Source organism: Jaculus jaculus, chromosome 13 (assembly GCF_020740685.1).
Source record: "Jaculus jaculus isolate mJacJac1 chromosome 13, mJacJac1.mat.Y.cur, whole genome shotgun sequence".
Taxonomy (NCBI): Eukaryota; Metazoa; Chordata; class Mammalia; order Rodentia; family Dipodidae; genus Jaculus; species Jaculus jaculus.
In genome coordinates, this window is record NC_059114.1 from 10104907 (window position 1) to 10122441 (window position 17535).

The 17535-nt window shown below is 42.1% G+C and overlaps 1 protein-coding gene across 1 annotated transcript in view; it reads left to right on the forward strand.

Annotated features, from left to right (window-relative positions):
* The window catches only part of Hormad2 (HORMA domain containing 2), a 103516-nt gene that overhangs the window by 11646 nt on the left and 74335 nt on the right, over positions 1 to 17535 (forward strand). The window lies entirely within an intron of this gene.

A 17535-nucleotide genomic window follows, 5' to 3' on the forward strand; every position in this document is an offset into this window, starting at 1 on the left:
CTAAGTTTATGGGGGGACACCTGCATCAAACCACCACATTCTGCCTCTGACTCCCATAAAATGATATATATGGTGTAAAATGCAATGCATTCAGTCCATCTTTAAAAGTTCCCATGGTTTTTATTAATCCCAATGATGTTCAAACATCTTCATAGTCCAAGGTCTTTTAACTGAGCCATAATACCAAAAACAAAACAAAACAAAGCAAAAAAACAAAACAAAACAAAACATAATGGCATAGAATAAACATTCACATATCAAAAGATGACATTGGTTATAGCAAAGAAATATTCAACCAATACAAGATTTAAACAGGGCAAACATCAAACTCTGTAGCTCCAAGTGCAACAACTCTAACCAGTGACAAGTCTCTGGAGCTCCAATTCCACCCCCTAGCTAGTTTACTCACGGTCCCGGAAAACTTCATCTAGTGCCAACAACTCTCCTTGGCAGCCATCCCATAGTTCTGGCATCTCCACTGGTCTCCATTGCAACCCACAGTTCATCCTCATGGCTCCCCCGGGTCTCCATGCATGCAGGTAATCCAGCAAGCTTGCTTCACACTGTCCATGGCCATTTCCAAAATACAAGACCATGTTGCAAATTCAATAACCCTCACTTTCCTGCTTTTCTTATACTCCATAATACCAGGTGGGGTGAAAATATGTTAAGCCATGGGGAATCAAGGAGACCTTGAAGAATAGGATACTCCAAGAGCATTCAGTTCCCTTCAAAAGACTGTATTCTTTCTTTTATTCCAATGCAGGTCAGCTGGCCCAATCTCAATGGTTGGAATCTCATACAATTGCAGCTGAATGAGCAGCAGTTTCAGCCCAAAGATTTCATTTTTTTCTGTGCCATATCCCTCTGCTCATACCAGTTCATTTCTATGCAATGCAACCCTGCACAACTTCTCAAGACATGGCCATAACAGCAAGCCTTTCACATGAACTACTTCTGGCCCAGACCAGGCAAAGCTGTTTCTCACCCTCATAAGCCAAACCTCACAGTTCATAGTTCTTACTGCATTCAGGTCTTTTAACTCTGACCAGACTAGTCTATCAACGTGTACTTACAGCACTTCAAGGCATCTTTTAGGTCAAAGTTTAAAATTCTTCCACATACCTCTTGAAAATAAGCTCCAAAAGGCCAATAGCCATACATTCAGGTTTCTAGCAGCAACGATCCCACTTCTTGGTACCAACTTTACTGTTGCAGTCAGGTTTGTATTGCTGGCAGAAAACACCCAACCAAGAGCAGCTTGTGGGAGAAAAAAGGTTTATTTTGGCCTGTAGACTCAAGGGGAAACTCCATGATGGCAGGGGAAAACGATAGCATGAGCAGAGTGTGGACGTCATCTCCTGGCCAACATCAGAGGGACAACAACAGGCGAGTGTGCCAAACACTGACAAGGGGAAGCTGGCTATAACATCCATAAGCCCACCCCCAACAATACACTGCCTCCAGGAGGCTTCAATTCCCAATTGCCATCAGCTGGGGACCTAGCATTCACAACACTTAAGTTTATGGGGGACACCTGAGTCAAACCACCACAACTACCTTACCTTACTTTTCTGTGCAGATATTCCAAGTGGCTATCATGGAAATCTAGTTTAAAATCCATTTTCATTTGGAACTTTTTAATAAGATGATAATCATTAAGAGGACTAACAAACATCATTTTTACATGTTATCAAAACTTCATATTCAGTAGAAGACTGAACCAAGTGGGCAAACAGAACATTTCTATAATGCTAGAGGTTTCAGTATCTTCCTTAGCATCATTTCCTAGTCTTGGGAACTCAAGCAAGCAGCAGCCTGTCACTTACAGCCCCTGTCATTTCCTGTTCTAGTTCATTAAACTCTAGGCTTTCCTAGAATCAAACAACCCACATGGAGGTCCTCTGTCAGTCAGGAAACAATCAATTCGGAAGGGGTTTAAAAATTGACATGCAGCTCTGAGCGGGTATGAAGGCCACAGTGAATTGCCACCTACGCAAGGAATCACGTTTTGTGGGTTGACAGTGTGTGGGCAGAAGCAGCAGGAGTTTCTGTTTAGGCCTTACTGTCGAGAGCTTATTTCATATTGACTAGCTTCTCTTTGGCTGACAAAGGATAAAGAAAGTTTAGAAGCTCAGCCAATTTGGCAACCCTATTCCTTTTGCCTTTCTCTCTAAAACTGCACCCCTGAAAGTTAGCAGTAAGTTTACATAATCAAGTCTCATTCGGAACTCAAGTTCTCCACATCACTTTGTTTCTTTTTTCTTCTCCATGGTGCTTAAGATTCAAAGGACTTTGGCTGGCGAGATGGAAAGGTGTTTGCTTGGGTTCGAGTCCCCAGTACCCATGTAAAGCCAGATGTACAAAGTGACACATGTCTGGAGCTTGTTTGCACTGGCAAGAGACCTTCAAGTGTCCATGCTCACTCTCTGTCTCTCTCTTAAATAAATAAGTAATAAATAAATAAATCAATAAACAAATAAATGGCTGGAGAGATGGCTCAGCAGTAAAGGCACTTGCCTGAAAAGCCTAATGACTCTTGTTCTATTCCCTAGTACCTATGTAAAACCAGATGCAAAAAGTAGCACATGCATCTGGAGATTGTTTGTGGTGATAGAGGCCCTGGTACATGCCTGTTCTCTCTCTCTCTACCTCTTTTTTTTTTCTGTCTCTTTCTCAAATAAATAAATGAATTAAATATTTAAAAATAAATAAAAACATGTTAAGAAATCACAGGACTCTACAATCATTTTCATAAATGATTTATAAACACCTGGCCCTTCATTCTCCTTTCACACCACATGGTTGTGTTTGTTTTCCATTGCTGTGATCAAAATATGTGTGAGAAGCAACTTAGAAGGAGGACATATTTCTTTTGGCTCATAGTTTCTGATGTGTCAGTCATAGGTGCTTGGCTGTGTTGTTTCTGGGTCTTGGGTGGGGAGGCGAGATAACACATGATGGTGAGGCCTACATGGTAGTGCAAAGCTCACCTCCTGGCAATCAGGAAGCAAAGAGAAATAGAAGAGGGCTCCAAAGATGGCTTAGCAGTTATGGCGTTTGCCTGCAAAGCCTAAGGACCCACGTTCAATTCCCCATTACCCACCTAAGCCAGATGCACAAGGTGGCACACTCGACTGGAGTTTGTTTGCAGTGGCTATAGACCCTGGTGTGCCCATTTTCTATCTGCCTTTCTCTCTCTTTAATAAATAAAATATTTATAAAAGAGAAATAGAAGGGCTTGGGTTCCAATATAGCTCTCCAACAACCAAACTTCCTTCTACCAGTCCCAGCTTGCTAAAGATTTCACCACTTCCCACAGTATTGCAGGCTGACAAACACACCTCTAGCATATTGGTGGGGGGGGGCATTTAAGACCCTAATTCTAATACTACTACATGCTCCCATAGAAACTAGAGTAAAATAACATCCTAACATAGACATGTGAGGGCTTGAAGTGATGCAGCTGGCATAGAGGAGTCACGTTTGATTTAACCCCAGTAAGAAAGCACTCAGCTCTCCTCTTAACCATGAGCGATGCACTGGAGATTGTAAAGGTGACATCAAGTTCTGAGGAGTATGCCGCTGCCAGCAGTGGAAAGAAAGGAACTTACACTGTCTTTTCTCTCTTAGTTCTCAAGTGGTGGGCGAAAAGTCTGCTTTTATTGGTTTGAAGTAGCCAAGCCATTATCAAAGAACAAATAAATGAAATTATATACACATACTCCCTTCCTAAAATACCACTTACTTTGTGAAGTTGTTTGGATTCCCTATTCAGAACACACAGCTTTCTTCTCTGCCTCCCATTGTCCTTTCTACTTCCATTGCTACTTGCAAACCATTTTTTATGTGAGTAACACATTTGCAGGTCTCTCGCTTTCACTAAGCCAGCCATACCCTTCCACAGTTCAGGGTCATTATCTCTCTGATCCCAGCAGTGCTAAGTAGAATGCTTTATAAATGGCAGGTGCAAAACAAATGCTGGACAAATAAATAAATATGACAATGTCAACTTCATGGTGACTGGAAGTTATGAGGATTTTAGGCATGCTAGTAAAAAGTTGAAGGCAAACAGGATAAGTAGACCACCCTTTCTATGTAGCACCTCTAGTCCTTCATCTCTTTTCTCCATATTTGGTATCATGATTGTGCACACTAAGGAGGAAAATGCCCCAAATATGTCATTTTTATCAGAATAATTCTATGTTCACTGTATGTCCTATAACTCTCAAATACACTATCTTTTAAAAAAGATTTTCAAGGGCTGGAGAGAAGGCTTAGCAGTTAAGGTACTTTCTGTGAAGGCCAAGGACCCAGGTTCTATTTCCCAGTACCTACCTAAATAAGATGCACAAGGTGGCACATGTGTCTGGAGTTTGTTTGCAGTGGCTGGATGCCCTGATGTGCCCATTCTTTCTCTCTCTCAAATAAATAATATATTTTTAAAAAGTTTTTTAGGGCTAGAGAGATGGCTTAGGGGTTAAGGCACTTGCCTGCAAAGCGTAGGGACACAGGTTCAATTCCCCAAGACTCACGTAAGCCAGATGCATGAGGTGACATGCGTCTGGAGTTCGTTTGCAGTGGCCGGAAGCCCTGGTGTGCCCATTCTCTTGCTTTCAAATAAAGAACTAAATAGATAGATAGTATAGTTTCAAAAACAAGATTTTCAAGGTTAAACAATGTAATGGGAAAATTTTTGGCCAGTCTGAGTAGGCCAAAGGTAGCTGTGCTTCCCAGGATACCCTGTGCCTCAGGAGAAACCGAGATTCTACAGCTGAGAACATAACTCCACAGATTCTACCTACCAGATGTTGCCTAGAGACCCAGAAGAGCAAAGGAGCCCCACATTGCTTTAAACTGAGAAGGAAAAACTGGTCTTGGGTACTCAGAGAATAAGGGTCTATGTCATGACTGGTTGATGAGGAATTGTCCCAGGCACATAGTCAGATGACAAACTTGTCTCCAAGTAGAAAAAAAAAGGTACATGTGTCCAGTAAAAGTCACTATTTCAAATGCGATTTCGTTGACACGAAGCAAGTCTTCGGCTTGGGATTTCTGTGTTTGAGTTGTAAGTGGGATTCACAAAAAAGTCATTAGAAACAAGCCTGGCTAGAGACATGAACAGAGCCTTGAAATGAGAGATATGAGACCACTGGTTGTACTTGTGGCTTGATCTTTTAAAAAGCTTGGGGGCTTTGAACAAATTACTTCAACTCTCATCTGTAAAGTAAAGGAATACACTTTGATGACTTCTAAAGCCTCCTCTAGCACTATCAATTTTTAATTGTCTAACATTTTCCCTTAAGTCACTGATTAGTTCATTCAATTATCTACTTGAATACCTTCCATGAACATAATGCAAGAAGTAAAATTAACATCTGCTCTCACAGAGTTGATGAGCCAGTGAGAAAAGAGAAGGCTGTCCCCAAAACTCTTAGCATAGGGTGAGGGCTAGGGTGCGCATTCATCACTTCAGGTTCTAAACAAGTCACAAGGAGGGCTAGAGAGATTGCTCAGTGGTTAAGGCACTTGCCTGCAAAACCTAACGACTTGAGTTCAATTCTCCAGTACCCACTTAAAGCCAGATGCATAAGGTAGCACATGCATTTGGAGTTCATTTGCAGTGGCTGGAGGCCCTGGTGTGCCCATTTATTCTGATTCTCTTTCTCTCTCTCCTTATAAATATATATATAGTTAAAAAGTCACAAGGAATAAGCAAGGAAAAGAGTAGGAGAAACATCATAGATGCATTAGGAGAGAGGGTGTAATTTATTGTTTCAGTTCCCCAATGTTTAATTTTATTATGATATACTTAGAATTGAACCTAGGGCCTCATGCTGGCTCTGCAGGTGTTCTACTACTGAACTATACCACCAGTCCTCCCTCCTTTTGTCTTTTTAAATTGTTGAGGGCTGGAGAGTTGGCTTAGCAGTTAAGATGCTTGCTTCAGAAGGCTAAGGACCCAGGTTTGATTCCTGAAAACTCACATAAGCCAGATGCACAAGGTGGCACATATGTCTGGAGTTCATTTGCAGTGGCTGGATGCCTTGGTGTGCCCATTCTCTCTCCTCTCTCCTCTCTCTCTCTCTCTCTCTCTCTCTCTCCTTCCCTCCCTCCCTCCCTCCTTCCCTCCCTCCTTCCCTTCCTCTCTCTCTCTTTCTCTCCTTTTCTCAAATAAATAAATAAAATAAAACTTTTAAAATTCTTTAAAAAGAAATTTTGAGACAGGGTACTGCTAAGATGCTCAGGCTGGTCTCAAACTTGTGAAATTTTTTGTTTCACCTTCTGAGTGACTGGAAATTTCAGGCATGGCACCGGTACACCCAACCCACCAACAGTTATTGAGTGCATACTGTGTGCCAGGCAGTATACTGAGTAATAGAAATCCTGGGGTTGTGGTTTAGCCAGACCAGAGCTCTGATGGAGAAAGAACAGGTTAACGATGAAATGATACCCAGATTGAGATAAATTCTGTGAAGGAATAAGAGAGATTAACTGTATTGAATATGTGGATACTTCTAGAAAGCACAGGATGCAGGCAGTACTTAACTGAAAGTGACTTTGCTTCCTAGAGGACTTTGGGTAGTCTAGAGACAGTTTTGCCATGACCGGGGAGAAGTGTAGTGAGGTTGAGAAAACCTGTACTGAAACATTATTTTTGTCCAAAATCTCACCAGCCTTGATTCACATTATTTATTTGTCTTGCCTGCCAGGAAAAAGTGTTAGGTGATTACACTCATTTAACACTTTGGAAAAATCCCAATGCACACTCAAGGGGCTTCAGGAACCTCTAAAAATTACACAGGGTGCTACATATATACCTAAACTAATGTTAAAAGGAATGGCTTAGCAGTTAAGGCCTCTTGAGTGAGCCTAAGGACCCAGGTTTGATTCCCCAGTAGCCACGTAAGACAGGTGCACAAGGTGGCGCTGTAGGAAAAAACCCCCACAGGGGGTCCCCACGCTCTGCCCGAATAAGGCGACACCCCAAATCACTCACTCACGAGAAGCGGTCTTGATGCAAACTGCAAGAGGATTTTATTCCAAGCGCGCTGGGGCCCACAGTCGTACACCGCACAGGGGTAGAGGACTGCAGAGCCCTGAATGCAGGAACAGGACAGTTTTTATAGGGTTTCTAACAAAGCCTGTGCCTTAGACCAATCATTTTCTAATATTAGGAGCCCCGCAGGGTGTTAGCCAGTCAGTTGGTGCCACCCCATAGTTTCTAAGCCAATTAGTTTATGACCTTGGTGGTCAGCGTTTGCGCAGGTCCTTGGGTGGGAGTAGCAGAGTGTGGTATCAGTCTCCTGTGACCTTGGAGGTCAGCACTTGTGCAATTCCTTAGGTGGGGGTAACAGAGTATGGTATCAGCCTCCTATGACCTTGGTGGTCTGAGGCAGGCTGCTACAGCCTATGGTGCGAGTTACTAAGGCTTACAGTGTAGGCTACTAAGGCTTACAGTGTGGGCTATTAAGGCTTATGGTGCAGGCTATTTACAGAAACCAAATAAGTGGTTCACTTCATTACTCATTTCCCATCCTTGAGGGCTATCTCATGCCCTTTTACCTAGTTTTATATTAGGAGTGGGCTCTGATATAATGAGAAGAGGGATTCTTTACTTGCTTCCAACAGAGAGTAAAGCCTGGAGTTTGAGGTATGCAGGGAGCCTGCTTAAGCTCCCCTTGGAGCGTGGTAGTATTTCTGAGCTTCTGAATTCTTGGGCCTTTCAGCGCATGCATCTGGAGTTCATTTGCAGTGGCTGGAGCCCCATGCCGTTCTCTCAAATAAATAAAAATTTTTAAAAAATGATCTAAAAGTATCATTTTTTTTTTTTGAGGTAGGGTCTCATTACAGCCCAGGCTGGCCTTGAATTCACAGAGACCCTCCCACCCCAGCCTCCCAAGTCTCCATAGTCATGTTTTATTTGCATTAATTGCATACTAATGTAATATAAATCCACAGGGACATGCGGGGGGGGGGGGACACTGAAGTGGTGGGAGAGACCAGAGCTCTGCTCTCCAGACATCTACCTCGTCCTGGCTGACTTCCGGTCCTTCCAGGCCTTGGGCTCAGAGGTTGGCCATCCTCAGGCCTCTCAGGGACCCGTTTCATTCACCTCAGCGTGCAGGAGCCTCCCGAGGAAACCCCGTGCAGGCCGTCCCCCTGCCTAGCTCTATGGCTTGCCCAGGCAGAAGGCCTCATCCGGGTCCTCATGTACAGCTCGCGCCCACTCGCCTGGAGACCCTGTGGGCTTCGCACGTGCCGGGCAGGCCGTGAGCATTGCAAGCATCGCGAGAACACCTTCGGGACGGTGAGGGACAGCGGATAGCGCAGGTACCCAGAGCTGCCTCACTGAGGCTCCGCCCCCTCCCTGGCTCTCTGGGGCGGGGCTGGCCAGGAAACCGTTAGCTGCCACTCAGCCTTATTTTTGCATATTCATGAAGATCCCTCTCCCTTCCCCCAGGCCTCGTTGATTATTCATGAGCCCAAGGTGGTGGGGCGGGGCCGAGCCGGGCAAAGGCCAAAGGCCGTTGAGCAGAGTGGGAGGCGTCGAGCGGCTGAGGTGAGAGTGAAAGGCAGGGAGATGGGCGGTGGTTGCTTCTGCAGTGGTCTCGCGGGTTCAGACTCTCTCCTCTCTCTCTCTCTCTCTGATTTTCTTTGGCTTGAAACTTTAAGTTTGGTTCGACAGTGTTTCATGGGGCGGGTGGGGGGACGACTTAATGTGCTCTGAGGAGAAGCAAAAGTGCGGGAGGAGGCTGAAGAGGAGGATGTGTGATGAAGACGAATTTCACACCTTTTTCTTCCCTCCTTTAACCTCAGCACTCGTGAGGCAGAGAGAGGTAAGAGGATCCCCGTGAGTTCGAGGCCTCCCTGAGCATACATAGTGAATTCCAGGTCAGCCTGGGCTAGAGAGAGACCCTACCTCAAAAACCCAAAAATAAATAAAAAAACTCAAAAGGGGGTGTGTGTTGAAGGGAAACAAAAAGGAATGGACTTTAACACCCCACATTCATTCACATTCCCACCATCTAGATAGCGTTAGGATTCAGATTTTGTGGATGAAACTGGAGAGCAGTGTGTGAAGCCAAAGAAGCCACTCAGACGGATCTTAACGTTTTCTCTCAGATGTGGAATCTGTTTTTTATTTTTTTTATTTTTTTATTTTGTTTGTTTGCTTTTTCTTTTTCAAGGTAGGGTCTCGCTCTAGCTCAGGCTGACCTGGAATTCACTATGTAGTCTTAAGTTGGCCTTGAACTCAAGGTGATCCTCCTATTTTCTGCCTCCCAAGTGCTGGAATTAAAGGTATGCACCACCATGCTACACTGGGTTTTTAAAAAATATTTTTGAGAACCTGGAGAGATGGCTTAGCGGTTGAAGATGCTTGCTTGCACAGCCTGACAGCCGGACAGCCCAGGGTTCAATTCCCCAGTTCCCACATAAAGGCAGATGCACAAAGTGGCACATGCATCTGGAGTTCATTTGCAGTGACTGGAAGCCCTGATACACCCAATTCTCTCTCTATCTGTCTCTCTCTCTCTCACTCTTTCTCAAATAAATAAATAAAATATTTTTCTTTGGAAACATAGAATATGAATGAGGGAACGACAGAGAATATGAGTGGGCATGCCAGGGCCTCCTGCCACTGCAAATAAAATTTAGACATATGTGTCACTTTGTGTATCTGGTTCTACTTGGGTACTGAGGACTTCAACCTGGGCCCTTGGGCTTTGAAAGCAAGCTTTAACCACTGAGCAACCTACCAGCCTAAGCCTTCAATTATATATTTGAGAGACAGGAAAGCAGAAAGGGGACATTGAGAGGGGAGGAAGAGGTCACAAAAGCAGATAGGAGGACTATTTAGGAGAGGAAAGGGATCAACAAGAGAATGATGGAAGGTGGGAAGAGAGAACATGATCATGATTAAGAACCAAGTATGTTTTCTTTTTTAATTTATTTATTTGGGAGAGAGAATGGGCACACCAGGGCTTCAGCTGCTGCAAATGAACTCCAGACACATGTTCCACCTTGTGTATATGGCTTAGGTGGGTCCTAGGGAATTGAACCTGGGTTCTTTGGCTTTGCAGGCAAGTGCCTTAACCACTAAGCTATCTCTCCAGCACCCCCCATTTTTCTTTAAAAAATTTTTTTTGTTCATTTTTATTTATTTTACTTGAGAGTGTCAGAGAGAAAGAGGCAGATAGAGAGAGAGAGAAAGAGAGAGAGAGAGAGAGAGAGAGAGAGAGAGAGGACGCGTGCGCCCCCTTGTGCATCGGGCTAACATGGGTCCTGGGGAATCGAGCCTTGAACCGGGGTCCTTAGGCTTCACAGGCAAGCGCTTAACTGCTAAGCCATCTCTCCAGCCCCCCATTTTTCTTTTTTATAAGTTTTAAAGATTTTATTTATTAGAGACAGAGGGAGAGGAAAAGGGAGAGAATAGGCATACCAGCTCCTCTAGCTACTACAAATGAACTCCAGACGCATGCACTACCATGTGCATCTGGCTTACATGGGGCTTGGAGTATTGAACCTGCATCCTTAGGCTTTGCAGGAGGAATCACTTTCAGTGAGGAAGCCACAGCCATAAATGTTGGTGAGACAGACAATTTGTGGGTACTGGAAGGGTGCTTTTTGGGTTTATCTTACTTGGGTCAGGTTTACAATGCCTAATACAGACCAGGAGATGAGATGGGTTGGAGAGATGGCTTAGTGGTTAAGATGCTTGCCTGTGAAGCTTAAGGATCCATGTTTGACTATGCAAGTCCCACGTAAGTCAGACTCAAGGTGGTGCAAGGGCGCAAGGTTGCACATGCGCACAAGGTAGCACTCACATTGAGTTCGGTTACAGTGGCTGGAGGGCTTAAATTCTCCCCCCTTTTCTCTCTCTCTTTCTTGCTCTTGCTCTCTCACATTAAAAAAAAAAAAAAAGAAAAACCAGTCTGTTTGGCTTGTCTCAAAAGAAAGAAGGAAGGAAGGAAGGAAAGAAAGGAGAAAAGTGTCATTGAGACCCCCTGGGATGATCTCACATTTAATCTGTTTGAATTTAGTTTTGTTTTTCAAACAGCATTGGGGAAATGTCTCAAAGCTCAAGATTATCCAATCACCAAAATGTGTTCAAGTGTGCAGACATTGGATGGGTTGTTCTGTATATCATATGCTCATCTGGTGGAAATGAAGTAAAAGCATGGTTCTTTTCCCTAATGGGGTTTTAGATCTCATTAGGATAATCTTATTTCTCACCCATCAAACCACACATTTCTTGGGACAGGAGCCATATTTTATATTTTGTCATCCTACACTTTGCCTGGCACATTGCAATTGCCTCATAAATGCTGAATGAATTAATGAATAATGGAAGCAGCATGAAAAATATATTTTAAAAATCAAAAGAGCATGAATAAATACCCAATTAATATAGTAGAAACCACTTACTCTGAGTGAGCATGAAGCAGTGGAATTATTAAGACCAAATGGGATGTGTTAAAATGGGAGATAATATTTTATTGAAGCAAGTTCTGGGAAAGGTCTATATAACAGAACTTTGGCAAACCAAGTGCCCTTCTTAATGTTCACTTTTTTTTAAAGCCTTATGTTTTACATTTAAATCCATAACCCATCTTCTTTCTTTTTTAAACATTTATTTGTTTCATTGCACATGTGCATGTGAGTGTATAGGCATGTCACAACCTCTTGCTTCTGAAAATGATACCAAACGCCTGTGCCATTTTTTATGTCTAACGTGCATGGGTGGCTGGGGAATTGGACCCCAACTGGTAGACTTTGCAAGCAAGCAACTTTAACTGCTGAACCATTTCCCCAACCTCTAAATATGATCACCTGTGGGAAAGTATAATAAACTTGTTTTTGCTTCCAATGGAATGGCAGGAAAAAAAAAAAAAAAAGGAAAAAGGGTTTAGGTCTTAGCAAAAAAAAAAAAAAAAAAAGCAGCCAGTTAATCATTATCTGAGTTTTGTATTAACACATAAAAGGGATTAAATAGTAATTGTGACACTGTTTAAAACAGGGTACTTGAGCTGGACATGGTAGTGCATACCTTTAGCTCCTGCACTTGGGAGACAGAGGTAGGAGAATTGCTGTAAGTTTGAGGCTAGTCTGGAACTATGGAGTGAGTCCCAGGTCAGCCTGGGCTAGAGTGAGACCTTGTCTTGAAGAAAAACACAAATAAACTGGGCATGGTAGCACATGCATGAGTTCAAGGCCACTCTGAGATTACAGAGTGAATTCCAGGTCAGCCTGGGCTAGAGTGAGACTCTACCTTGAAAAAAAAAAAAAAAAAAACACAAAGAAACAAAAAACAACCTAATATGGAAGCAAATACTTAAGCAAAAGGCATTTGAAAGTTAAGAGTTCTAAAAAATCCATACTTATGAAATCTCTTCTAGGTTTTAGATAATGAATCAAAACAAAGTTATAAAAAACACATCAGAGATATTCTCTGAGAGTGCATAACCTCTGGAGTCATGCATACCTCCTGGGGCTGGCAGTTTGTGAGCTTTCAAAACCAAGCAGGGTTTGTACTTGAATAGGAGACCTCCATAAAACACCTGCTCAAAGAGAAAACAGTGGCAACAAAACAGAGGTTGAAAGGAGCCTGGTTAGTCTGATAAATCATTTGGGTCTTTTTACCTTACTGAAGTAAGCTCATTCTAATACAAGAAAGGGGCTCTGCTATGTTTAGAAATGAGCACGTAAGCCCCAACACCTAGGGAGGGCACTGACAATGCATCTCATAGATTCAGTGAGAGCAAAAGGGAGTTTCATTTTGGAGAGTCGATCTAGAAAAGCCCCTACACTGCAAATCAAGTATCCTGTGTTTTAGGCTCTGGGTAAGCCAGTGATTTCTTGGATCTCATTTCCTAATCTATAAAAAATAGATATTTGGACTAGATGGCAGTTAAGTTCCTCCCTACTTTAAAACTTTGTGACTTTTTTCCTAGACCCTTAATTATTTATTTCCATTAATTTAGCAATTATTTATTGAATACCTGTTTTGTTCCAGTACTGTGATGATGCAAGGATACAAGAATCAGTTACACCAGCCAGGTGTCATGGCGCACACTTTTGATCCCAGCACTTGGAAGGTTGAGGTAGGAGGATTGCTGTGAGTTCCAGACCAGCCTGGGCTAGAGTGAGACCTACCTTGAAAGAACCACCCTCCCCAAAAACCCAAGAATCAGCTAAACCAAATACAAAGGTTACATAGTATGTGATTCGATTTATATTCATAGGGCTGAAAGATTAAAAGCCAATCACGGTGGTACAGGTTTGTAATCCCAGCACTCAGGAGTCAGGCAGGAAGATTGTGAATTTGATGCCAGTTTAGATAGTGAGTTCAGGGCCTAGGTGGATTACATAGTGAGATCCTTTCTAAAAAATAAAAAAAAAAACAAATAGATTAATGGTTGCCAGGGCCTGTCAGAAAGATAGACTAAGAAAGAATGCTAACAGATCCTGGATATCTTCCTTCCTTCTTTCCTTCCTTCCTTCCTTCCTTCCTTCCTTCCTTCCTTCCTTCCTTCCTTCCTTCCTTCCTTCCTTTCTTTTTTTCTTTCGGTTTTTTGAGGTAGGGTCTCACTCTCGTCCAGATTGACCTGGAATTCACTGTGGAGTCTCAGGGTGGCCTCAAACTCATGGTGATCCTCCTATCTCTGCCTCCCTAGTGTTGGGATTAAAGGCGTGTGCCACCATACCCGGTTTAGATCCTGGGTTTCTTTTAGCAGCATGAATTATATAGTACTGATGATGTATGATTTGTAGTATTCTAAGATTCTTTGTACCTTTAAAAACTAAAAAAGCTGGGCATGGTGGCACATGCCTTTAATCCCAGCACTCGGGAGGCAGATATAGGAGGATTTCTGTGAGCTCAAGGCCACCCTGAGACTATATAGTGAATTCCAGGTCAGTCTGGGCCAGAGTGAGACCCTACCTTGAAAAAAAAAAAACTTACAAAAGTCAGCTAGCAGATATAAGTTTATTCTTATGTTAGCTCATGATAAGCAAGTAGCTACAAAAGTGAGTATGATAAAGTGTGTGTGTTCAGTGGCACAGAACTTGGACTTGATGATAATGGGAATTAGGACATGATTCTTTGGAAAAAAGTATAATAAGATATGTCTAAGAGATATATAGGAATTGGGAATAGTGGAGAGTGTTTCAAACCAAGGAAATATTGCCAAAGTGAAATCTAGAGGGAATATAATCACTTAGGGTAAATATACAAAAATGGTTCCAAATAAAACTTAAAGAGAAAATGATTGCTAGGGAGGGCATAAGGCAAATCTTGAAACCATGGTAAGGAGTTGGGATTTATTTTTCTGAGGGTAGAGGGGAGCCATTGGAGTCACTCAGTTTGGGAAATAATACATAATAAAGGTTGTAATTTTCAAAGCCTGGCTACAGTATAAAAAGCAGAAGGAAGCTGGCATGATGGCTCACGCCTATCATCTTAGTACTTGAGAAGCTGAGGTAGGAGGATTGTCATGAATTTGAAGCCAGCTAGAGTGACTTCTAAAAAAACAGAATAGAGAAGGAATATTGGTGGTTACTGCAATCCAGCTGAAAATGAGCCTGATCTAGAGTAGAAATGACAGAGTAGCCCATGGTGGCGCATGCCTGTAATCCCAGTCTTTGGGAGGTAGAGGCAGTAGGATCACCTCCGGTTCAAGGTCAGCATGGCATACATAGCCAGCTACATTCTAGCTAGCTAGGGCTACATAGCAAGATCCCATCTAAAACCCAACCCAACCCAACAAAACCAAAAAGACGCATTCGCCAAATAAAGTTGACAGCAACATGTATAAAGTGAAGCATTGAGTACATTTAAGCACTACTAAGCCGAATGGACAGAGGAATGAGAAAAGGGTCAGAATTGAATCATATCTTTTCAGCTTGAGTAACTAGATATTTGATGTCACTCACTTGGCTGGGAAACAGAAGTAGGTTTCTGGGGAACAGAATACACATTTGGATATGCTAAAAACATCAAAGTGGAATTGTCAAATATAGTTATGGGTCAGTTACTCCTGAGAGTGACCTGGGCTGGGGATGTACATTTAAAATAATTGGAATAAGATTAGTAATTGAAACAATGGGAGTATGTTTATTTGTTCAGGGAGTATGCTTAGAAATACAAAAAGCAGGGGAGGGAGGGAAGAAGGGACTGTGAGGGCAGAATCCTGAGGAATACCAAAATGACAGGGGAAACTGTCTGAAGAGGGCAGTGAGAGGGAACTAGGATTCTGGAAGAACACTAGGAGAGGAGAAACACTAATAGGAATTTTTTTTTTTTTTAAAGCAAGCATGCTTTGTTACATACGATGAAATGTGTACCAGAAAGTGTTGCAAGTGCCTTATAATTTAATGTTGTGATTTTTTTAATAGATGGGGAACTGTGACACATAACTTACCCAAAGTTGTATGGTCAGTGAATTTCAGAGATTTGATCCTAGGCAGTTTTGTTTCAGAAAATCAAATGCTTAAATCATGGTGCTATGCTACCACTCCCAATAAACACATGCTCAGATCAACACTGAACAAAACCTGAAAAATTGGATCAATGCCTTCATCTACAAAAATGACACTGATCCCAGTAAAATTAATTTATCTAGAGTTATATAGCTGCTAGTTAGTTTAATCATAATTTGAACCCAGATTCCTTAATTTTAAAGCCCTTTTCTACTAGATTATATTACTGATTTTTTGGGGGTATACATCCATTTATGTTGCATACAATTTTACTTAGTTAATACATAGTAATCCCCAAGGAATTTACCAAATGCTAATAGAGTTCTTTGAATTTTTTTCTCAGAAGCAACTGCCCTAGAGAAATAAGTTTTCAGCAATAATACCAACTTAATCTAAGCCATCCGTTTATTAAAAATATTAGCTGTAGCAGTGCATGTCTAATTAGCTGGTGCTCTCTTTTCCAGGTTTTGTTCTCTAGACATACAATCAGAATATCTTACAATCATAGATAAGTTCTTGAAAGCTACTAATATAGAAAATGATTTGAAATCATTATTATTTATTATCTCTAAAACTAATAACTTCATCAGCAGAGGGTCATGATTTAATTGGCTGAAACTAAAACTTTTATACCTACCTTCTCCCTCTCCTTCCTAATTTATTTATTTATTTATTTCAAGGTAGGATCTCGCTCTAGCTCAGGCTGACCTGGAATTCACTATGTAGTCTCAGGCTGATCTCAAACTCACAGCAATTCTCCTACCTTTGCCTCCCAACTGCTGGGATTAAAGGCATGTGCTACCAAGCCCAGCCCAATTTTATTTCTTAATGGAGGTAACAGATACGTTGAATATGATTTGAAGGTTACACTCTAAAGTTAACAAAAGATTAGTTAGGATGTTTAAGGGCACAAGGACCATTAGGTAGTTTCAGTCTCATAATAAAATATTGTAATAGAGTGTCCCCTACTGCTGCTTTGAAGAAGTAATTTGAGAGAAATTAAATACTGTCCATTTGTAATCTCTATCACCACCTTGTGGCAGTGTCCTTAAATAAGTCTTACCTCTTACTGGAAAAAAGGTTTCAGAATTTTGCATTAATTGCCAATACAACAGATAATATACTACCCAGTGACTCAGAATGGAATTTCTTTAATTGGTTATTAAAAGTATTTACTTGTTTATTTGAGAAAGAGAGAGAGAGAGAGATTGAGAGAGAGAGAGAGAGAGAGAGAGGGAGGGAGGGGGAGAGAGAGAGAGAGAGAAAGTGAGCGAGCGAGCATTGGTGCACAGGGCCTTTTGCCACTACAAACTCAAGTTGTATGTGCCCACCACTGTGCATCTGGCCTTTTGTGGGTAATAGGGAATTGATCCCAGATCATAATGCTTTGCAATCAAATACCTTTAACTGCTGAGTCATCTTCTCAGTCCATAAATTGGTTGGTTGGTTACTTATTTATTTTATTTTTATTTATTTATTTGACAGAGAAAAAGGAAGAGACAGTGAGAGGATGAGCACGCCAGGGCCTCCAGCCACTTTAAATGAACTCCAGGTGCATGTGCCCCCTTGTGCATCTGGCTTATGTGGGTCCTGGAGATTCGAACCTGGGTCCTTTGGCTTTGCAGGTGAACACCTTAACTGCTAAGCAATCTCTCCAGCCCTAATTTTTGTTTTTTTGAGGAAGGTTCTCACTCTAGCCCAGTCTGACCTGGAAATGACTATGTATTTTCAGGCTGGCCTCAAAGTCACAGCAATCCTCCTACCTTGGCTTCCTAAATGCTGGGATTAAAGGCTTGTGCCACCATGCTTGGTTAATTTTTTTTTTTTTCTGAGGTAGGGTCTCACTCTAGCTCAGGCTGACCTGGAATTTAGTATGTATTCTCAGGGTGGCCTCGAATTCATGGCAATCCTCCTACCTCTGTCTCCTGAGTGTTGGGATTAAAGACATGTGCCACCATGCCCGGCTAAATTACTTTTTAAAAAACATGTATTTTTATTTATTTGAGAGAGAGAAAGGCAGAGACAAGGGGGGAGGGGGGGAGAAAGAGAGAG